Genomic DNA, 9370 nt, shown 5'->3' with positions numbered 1-9370 from the left:
ACACACACACACTCAGGAGATTAAAGATATTCTTTAAACTATTAAATACGGGCCACATGGTTCATCTGGATTCATTCTTTTTAACATATTTTGTATTAGTTTCTGATTAAACTATATATCTCATATATATTGTGTTATTATCCATATAATATATTATTATATATGTATTAATATTGAATATCTTATTAAATATAAGGATTAATATACTTCAGCAGAAGTAAGAAGTACTGTCTTTCTGCCACTAGGAGGAGCCACATGATCTGGTTTCATTTACTCAGTAGACTACTGCACTTATGTACAATTTTGAGGTACTTGTACTTAACTTGAGTATTGATATTTTTTGCTACATTATAAAGTAACTAAAAGTCTAAATATTCTCTTTTTTTAATCCACTACATTTGTCTAAAACTAATCTTTGCGGATTAAACTAGCCAACAGTATAATGCTGTAAATCCACTGTGAATAAAACGTGAAATCAAGTCAACGTTGACACTGATTGGTCCGGTTTCAAACAGCAACACAACAAACAACACGGACGCCTCAAATCCTGTTTGATGTTAGAAACCTGGTGAGTCTCGTTAGAGAAACCAGAGGGTTCACATCAGCCCACTTCCAGCTGGAGCCAAAGGATCGATTCCAACATGTTGACCCCAGAAACAGGTCCTGGTTTCTACAGTACCGGTCCTGGTTTCTAGAGTACTGGTACTGGTTTCTAGAGTACTGGTACTGGTTTCTACAGTACCGGTCCTGGTTTCTAGAGTACAGTTACTGGTTTCTAGAGTACTGGTACTGGTTTCTACAGGACTGACCACAGACCCCCAGGGGACATAAACTTAATTTAAAACATTGAAGCAGCTTTCTGTGTTGATCTTCATGAAGTCCAGAAGAAGAAGAAAACCCAGTAAAAATGTTGCTAAGAGCAACATTAATGTGATCTAAAATAAAATGAATCAAGTGAATGTAGTGGAACTGAAAATGTGAAGGTTTCCTGGAGGTGGCGCCAAAGGATCAGATCTACAGGATCAGATCTACAGGATCAGATCTACAGGATCAGCTCTACAGGATCAGCTCTAGAGGATCAGATCTAGAGGATCAGATCTAGAGGACCAGATCTAGAGGATCAGATCTACAGGATCAGATCTACAGGATCAGATCTAGAGGATCAGATCTAGAGGATCAGCTCTACAGGATCAGCTCTACAGGATCAGATCTACAGGATCAGATCTAGAGGATCAGATCTACAGGACCAGATCTACAGGATCAGATCTACAGGATCAGCTCTACATGATCAGATCTAGAGGACCAGATCTAGAGGACCAGATCTACAGGATCAGATCTACAGGATCAGCTCTACAGGATCAGATCTAGAGGATCAGATCTAGAGGATCAGATCTACAGGATCAGATCTACAGGATCAGATCTAGAGGATCAGATCTAGAGGACCAGATCTAGAGGATCAGATCTACAGGATCAGATCTACAGGATCAGATCTAGAGGATCAGATCTAGAGGATCAGCTCTACAGGATCAGATCTAGAGGATCAGCTCTACAGGATCAGATCTAGAGGACCAGATCTAGAGGATCAGATCTACAGGATCAGCTCTAGAGGATCAGATCTACAGGACTAGCTCTACAGGATCAGATCTAGAGGATCAGATCTAGAGGACCAGATCTACAGGATGATTGGTCTTTGATGTCTTTCTCAGGATGTCTCTGGTGGCCCTCGTAGGACCGGTTATCATCGTCTCAGTGTGGCTTCAGACTCGTGGTTCAGTTTGTCCTGACAGAGACAAAAAACAGCTGCAGGGACGATCCACTTATCAAACCTGTTCTATGTGGAAGACTGGTCCTCCTCCAGGTCTGGGTCGGACTCCCAAAGGTGGTTCAGGGACAAGACCAAGACCATGTAGTAGTTAGCATTGTTACAGTATGTGAACATGTGGAAATGATCTCTGAGATCGTTTCAGCTTTACTGCAGGCGTTTAAGTATCACATGACGTCATCCTGTGAGCTGATTGGCTCACACGTCTTTTCTAACAACAGTAATTGGTTGACCTTAAACCTTTCAGTCACGGCACTCAGCCAGCGGACTGCGTTGGCCCCTCCATTGTTTGTAATCTTTGAGTTCGGTTGGCTGTTAATGAGCAGCTTGAATGCTGAAGAGAGGTAACCGTACAGCTCTGTGTTCTGGTTCTTTAGTTTGTGTTGAGTCACCAGAGAACTTTACAGAACCACTGCGTTCCTCTCGAGTCTGATAAAGGTCTGGAATAATGATAAAGTCCAATATACCAATATGATATAACATTCCTGGAAAATCAAATGAGAAACTACTCCTAAACTTCTGTATGTCAGGACGTGGAAGAGGGGAAGCTGCTGTTTGTTCCTCCTGTGGGTGATTCACTATTATTGGACTCTTTGGAACAGAAGGTCTTTGATATGGTCTCAGTTACACGGAGGAACATTTAGATGGTTCTGACTGTAACAGAAGGTCTTTAATGGCGTCATATCCTCTTTGTTGTCTGACGGAAGCTTTTAGATGTTGGTGGTTTTTAACTCTATATTTTAACCAGTGAGGATTTTAGTCATCGGACATCAGATCGGAAGTTAAACAGGTAAACGGTCCCAGATGAACGGTCCCAAGTGAACGGTCCCAAGTGAACGGTCCCATGTGAGCGGTCCCAGGTCAACGGTCCCAGGTCAACGGTCCCAGGTCAACGGTCCCAAGTGAACGGTCCCATGTGAGCGGTCCCAGGTAAACGGTCCCAGGTAAACGGTCCCAGGTCAGCGGTCCCAGGTCAACGGTCCCAGGTCAACGGTCCCAGATGAGCGTGTTAGCGTTTCTCATTGTGAGCGTATTAGCGTTTCTCATTGTGAGCGTGTTAGCGTTTCTCATTGTGAGCGTGTTAGCGTTTCTCATTGTGAGCATGTTAGCGTTTCTCATTGTGAGCATGTTAGCGTTGTCATTGTGAGCGTGTTAGCGTTTCTCATTGTGAGCGTGTTAGCGTTTCTCATTGTGAGCGTGTTAGCGTTTCTCATTGTGAGCGTATTAGCGTTTCTCATTGTGAGCGTGTTAGCGTTTCTCATTGTGAGCGTGTTAGCGTTTCTCATTGTGAGCGTATTAGCGTTCGTCATTGTGAGCGTGTTAGCGTTTCTAATTGGGAGCGTGTTAGCGTTCGTCATTGTGAGCGTGTTAGCGTTGTTATTGTGAGCATGTTAGCGTTTCTCATTGTGAGCGTATTAGCGTTCGTCATTGTGAGTGTGTTAGCGTTTCTCATTGTGAGCGTGTTAGCGTTGTCATTGTGAGCGTGTTAGCGTTCGTCATTGTGAGCGTGTTAGCGTTTCTCATTGTGAGCATGTTAGCGTTTCTCATTGTGAGCGTATTAGCGTTCGTCATTGTGAGCGTGTTAGCGTTTCTCATTGTGAGCGTGTTAGCGTTATCATTGTGAGCGTGTTAGCGTTCGTCATTGTGAGCGTGTTAGCGTTTCTAATTGTGAGCGTGTTAGCGTTGTCATTGTGAGCGTGTTAGCGTTTCTCATTGTGAGCGTGTTAGCGTTCGTCATTGTGAGCGTGTTAGCGTTTCTAATTGTGAGCGTGTTAGCGTTGTCATTGTGAGCGTATTAGCGTTTCTCATTGTGAGCGTGTTAGCGTTTCTCATTGTGAGCGTGTTAGCGTTTCTCATTGTGAGCGTATTAGCGTTCGTCATTGTGAGCGTGTTAGCGTTTCTCATTGTGAGCGTGTTAGCGTTATCATTGTGAGCGTGTTAGCGTTCGTCATTGTGAGCGTGTTAGCGTTTCTAATTGTGAGCGTGTTAGCGTTGTCATTGTGAGCGTGTTAGCGTTTCTCATTGTGAGCGTGTTAGCGTTCGTCATTGTGAGCGTGTTAGCGTTTCTAATTGTGAGCGTGTTAGCGTTGTCATTGTGAGCGTATTAGCGTTTCTCATTGTGAGCGTATTAGCGTTCGTCATTGTGAGCGTGTTAGCGTTGTCATTGTGAGCGTGTTAGCATTGTCATTGTGAGCGTGTTAGCGTTCGTCATTGTGAGCGTGTTAGCGTTGTCATTGTGAGCGTGTTAGCGTTTCTCATTGTGAGCGTGTTAGCGTTCGTCATTGTGAGCGTGTTAGCGTTTCTCATTGTGAGCGTGTTAGCGTTGTCATTGTGAGCGTATTAGCGTTTCTCATTGTGAGCGTGTTAGCGTTTCTCATTGTGAGCGTGTTAGCGTTTCTCATTGTGAGCATGTTAGCGTTGTCATTGTGAGCGTGTTAGCGTTTCTCATTGTGAGCATGTTAGCGTTTCTCATTGTGAGCGTGTTAGCGTTTCTCATTGTGAGCATGTTAGCGTTTCTCATTGTGAGCATGTTAGCGTTGTCATTGTGAGCGTGTTAGCGTTTCTCATTGTGAGCGTGTTAGCGTTTCTCATTGTGAGCGTGTTAGCGTTTCTCATTGTGAGCATGTTAGCGTTTCTCATTGTGAGCATGTTAGCGTTGTCATTGTGAGCGTATTAGCGTTTCTCATTGTGAGCGTGTTAGCGTTGTCATTGTGAGCATGTTAGCGTTGTCATTGTGAGCATGTTAGCGTTTCTCATTGTGAGCGTGTTAGCGTTTCTCATTGTGAGCGTGTTAGCGTTGTCATTGTGAGCATGTTAGCGTTGTCATTGTGAGCGTGTTAGCGTTGTCATTGTGAGCATGTTAGCGTTGTCATTGTGAGCGTGTTAGCGTTGTCATTGTGAGCGTGTTAGCGTTTCTCATTGTGAGCATGTTAGCGTTTCTCATTGTGAGCGTGTTAGCGTTGTCATTGTGAGCATGTTAGCGTTGTCATTGTGAGCATGTTAGCGTTTCTCATTGTGAGCGCGTTAGCGTTGTCATTGTGAGCGTGTTAGCGTTTCTCATTGTGAGCATGTTAGCGTTTCTCATTGTGAGCGTGTTAGCGTTTCTCATTGTGAGCGTGTTAGCGTTGTCATTGTGAGCGTGTTAGCGTTTCTCATTGTGAGCGTGTTAGCGTTTCTCATTGTGAGCGTGTTAGCGTTGTCATTGTGAGCGTGTTAGCGTTTCTCATTGTGAGCGTGTTAGCGTTTCTCATTGTGAGCGTGTTAGCGTTGTCATTGTGAGCATGTTAGCGTTTCTCATTGTGAGCGCGTTAGCGTTGTCATTGTGAGCGTGTTAGCGTTTCTCATTGTGAGCGTGTTAGCGTTTCTCATTGTGAGCGTGTTAGCGTTGTCATTGTGAGCGTGTTAGCGTTTCTCATTGTGAGCGTGTTAGCGTTTCTCATTGTGAGCGTGTTAGCGTTGTCATTGTGAGCGTGTTAGCGTTTCTCATTGTGAGCGTGTTAGCGTTTCTCATTGTGAGCGTGTTAGCGTTGTCATTGTGAGCGTGTTAGCGTTTCTCATTGTGAGCGCGTTAGCGTTGTCATTGTGAGCGTGTTAGCGTTTCTCATTGTGAGCGTGTTAGCGTTTCTCATTGTGAGCGTGTTAGCGTTGTCGTCATTGTGAGCGTGTTAGCGTTTCTCATTGTGAGCATGTTAGCGTTTCTCATTGTGAGCGCGTTAGCGTTGTCATTGTGAGCGTGTTAGCGTTTCTCATTGTGAGCATGTTAGCGTTTCTCATTGTGAGCGTGTTAGCGTTGTCATTGTGAGCGTGTTAGCGTTTCTCATTGTGAGCGTGTTAGCGTTGTCATTGTGAGCGTGTTAGCGTTGTCATTGTGAGCGTGCACATACATGGAATTTGACTCCGATTACACAGCACTCTCACCGTACATACACACACATGAAATATATACAATAAACAAGAGAAATATAAAAAGCAAGGACATTAAAGACAACAAAGTAGAACAGAGAAACTAAGCATAAACATTTAACATTGAAGTACTACAGTATAAATATATATCTAAGAAAGAACACTGAAAAGATAAGAAGAAATAAAGTGATCATAAAATCACTGAGAACTGGAATATCAGAGCTCAGAGGAGGTCAAGCTTTCCTCTCCTCCAGTGTGGGAGGCGACGGCGGCTGGGAGGGGTTTCCTGCAGAGACCAGCCTGAACCTCCCTACATGGCTGCAGGACTGTTGTGTTTGGAGCGCAGAGGACGACAGCAGCAGACCTGTAAGTGTCTCTTTACTTCTGTGCATGAATGGAATCAGAATGATCAGGTTATCCTGAAATGCATGAAGCTTTGTGATTGTTACTTGACTCACCTTCAGACCTGCAGACTGGAGTTGGTTTTCAGTTCAGGATGATCTTCACTTCTTTAACAACTGATACAAATTGAGGTTTTGTTTTAGTCCAGTCTGTGAAGATTCACTGTGTGAAGTCTCGTCTTAATGTTTCATTTAAAGTGTGAGGAGGTTTGGATGTGTCCTTTTACGGTACAAGAATGAATGTTCTTACTCATGTGTTAGCACTATTGATGCTGCTTTAATAATAATAACTTAGAATATTAATATTCAATTCTGCATATTTTATACATATATTAATGCATGTTCTAAAAGTTTATTAAATGATATAAATAGTGTTGTAAAATGGAAATAGTGAAGAGAGAAGCAATGATTCACTATGAGTTCAGTTAGTTTATTAAAATGTTTAAAGACATATTGGTTGTGTTCAGAGCTTTTACTCTGAAGGAAGGAATATACATTTACATATATATATATATATATATATATATATATATATATATATGTGTGTGTTCACATTCACACTGAGGAGACACGGTATTATATATATATATATATATATTATATTATATATATATATATATATAATACCGCGTCTCCTCAGTGTGAATGTGAACACATGTAAGCGTTGTCCAGCTGTTCGTCCTTGGACTAAATAAAGTCTCCAGTGAGTCTTAATGTGAAATGCAACTGTCTGAAAGTACGGAAGTCCATTAACGTCTAGATTACATCACGCTGTGATCATCCTGAGAGTCTGTGTCTGACATCTGTAACTTCAAAGTTAATGAATTAGACATCAATACGTCCTGAACAACCAGATATTTACTACAGCCCCCCCCCCCCCCCCCATATGCAGCTCATCTGGTTCCTATTGAGTGTTCTGGATTTGGTCCCATGACTCATTATAAATCCTATAGAAGACTAAACATGTGCTTCTATAATAATCCAGACAGTATTGATCCTGCTGTTCAGGAACTCTACAGAATATATAATATGTTAGATCTAAATGTATTATTGTATAATATATATATTTAAATCACAGACTGAGCTTTGATCTCTTTGCCATCTGCTGCTTCATTCTTCATGTGTTTGTACTTTGATTTGTTTCTGAAGAAGTTCTCTTCACCTCTCTGATGTTCAACCCATCATGAAGAGTCTGAGATCCTCCAGTCTCTCTCAAATCGTTATCTATTTATCCATCCATCTATCCGTCTATCTATTTATCCATCCGTCTATCCGTCCGTCCGTCCGTCCGTCCGTCCGTCCGTCCGTCCATCTATCTATCTATCCGTCTGTCCGTCTATCTATCTATCCAACATAAATAAACAGTCTAATGTGTTTCATCAGATTTATGAGGTTAAATAAATAAAGATAATGTTTCATAAATCATATTGTTGAACAGATCCAGATGGAACCGTTAAACCATCAACAGCTGTGATGTCTCAATCCTCATCACTAAACCTCAGAGTTCATATTCATAAGTGATGGATCAAATGTAAACACAAACAGAATAAAAGAAGTAGAATCAACCTGTTGATTATAATGATTATAAGTTTAGTGTTATTTCATGAGTCATCGTTCAGCTGAACCGTGTTCTGCTGGTCTGAGGTCAGTGTGAGTACGTCCTGTTATAGACGACTCATGAGTGGAGTCTCTGTCTGGATGCACGTTTTCTGTTTGTACGTTAAAAGGGTTGTACAGTCTAGTGGTTTGTCTTCTGGTGGGTTGTCTTCTAGTGGGTTGTCTTCTAGTGGTTTGTCTTCTAGTGGTTTGTCTTCTGGTGGTTTGTCTTCTGGTGGTTTGTCTTTGGTGGGTTGTCTTCTAGTGGTTTGTCTTCTGGTGGTTTGTCTTCTAGTGGTTTGTCTTCTGGTGGTTTGTCTTCTGGTGGTTTGTCTTTGGTGGTTTGTCTTTGGTGGGTTGTCTTTGGTGGGTTGTCTCCTGGTGGTTTGTCTTCTGGTGGTTTGTCTTTGGTGGTTTGTCTTTGGTGGTTTGTCTTTGGTGGGTTGTCTTTGGTGGGTTGTCTCCTGGTGGTTTGTCTTCTGGTGGTTTGTCTTTGGTGGTTTGTCTTTGGTGGTTTGTCTTTGGTGGGTTGTCTTTGGTGGGTTGTCTTCTGGTGGTTTGTCTTCTGGTGGTTTGTCTTTGGTGGTTTGTCTTTGGTGGTTTGTCTTTGGTGGGTTGTCTTTGGTGGGTTGTCTCCTGGTGGTTTGTCTTCTAATGGTTTGTCTTCTGGTGGTTTGTCTTCTGGTGGTTTGTCTTCTGGTGGTTTGTCTTTGGTGGTTTGTCTTCTGGTGGGTTGTCTTCTGGTGGTTTGTCTTTGGTGGGTTGTCTTCTAGTGGTTTGTCTTCTGGTGGTTTGTCTTTGGTGGGTTGTCTTCTAGTGGTTTGTCTTTTGGTGGTTTGTCTTCTAGTGGTTTGTCTTTGGTGGTTTGTCTTCTGGTGGTTTGTCTTCTAGTGGTTTGTCTTTGGTGGGTTGTCTTCTGGTGGTTTGTCTTCTAGTGGTTTGTCTTCTGGTGGGTTGTCTTCTGGTGGTTTGTCTTTGGTGGGTTGTCTTCTAGTGGTTTGTCTTTTGGTGGTTTGTCTTCTAGTGGTTTGTCTTTGGTGGTTTGTCTTCTGGTGGTTTGTCTTCTAGTGGTTTGTCTTTTGGTGGTTTGTCTTCTAGTGGGTTGTCTCCTGGTGGGTTGTCTTCTGGTGGGTTGTCTTCTAGTGGTTTGTCTTTGGTGGTTTGTCTTCTGGTGGTTTGTCTTCTGGTGGTTTGCCTTGTGGTGGTTTGTCTTTGGTGGTTTGTCTTTGGTGGGTTGTCTTCTGGTGGTTTGTCTTTGGTGGGTTGTGTTCTGATGGATTGTCTTCTAGTGGTTTGTCTTCTGGTGGTTTGTCTTCTGGTGGTTTGTCTTCTGGTGGTTTGTCGTCTTGTGGTTTTTCTTCTAGTGGTTTGCCTTTGGTGGGTTGTCTTCTGGTGGTTTGTCTTTGGTGGTTTGTCGTCTGGTGGTTTGTCTTCTAGTGGTTTGTCTTTGGTGGTTTGTCGTCTGGTGGTTTGTCTTCTAGTGGTTTGTCTTTGGTGGTTTGTCGTCTGGTGGTTTGTCTTCTAGTGGTTTGTCTTTGGTGGTTTGTCTTCTGGTGGTTTGTCTTTGGTGGTTTGTCTTCTGGTGGTTTGTCTTCTAGTGGTTTGTCTCTGGTGGGTTGTCTTCTGGTGGTTTGTCTTTGGTGGTTTG

The 9370-nt window shown here is 42.7% G+C and overlaps 1 protein-coding gene across 1 annotated transcript in view; it reads left to right on the top strand.

The window, feature by feature from the left end:
- The first annotated feature begins 6070 nt into the window (after positions 1-6070).
- Positions 6071-9370, top strand: part of col6a4a (collagen, type VI, alpha 4a) — a 47403-nt gene continuing 44103 nt past the window's right edge. Inside the window, exon 1 of the mRNA XM_079165110.1 lies at positions 6071-6091. The gene's annotated coding sequence lies outside the window, so the exon portion shown is untranslated. The remainder of the gene's footprint in view (positions 6092-9370) is intronic.

This window comes from Pholis gunnellus (assembly GCF_910591455.1).
Source record: "Pholis gunnellus genome assembly, chromosome: 8".
NCBI classification, from domain to species: Eukaryota; Metazoa; Chordata; class Actinopteri; order Perciformes; family Pholidae; genus Pholis; species Pholis gunnellus.
This window is presented reverse-complemented; position numbering and strand designations above follow the sequence as displayed.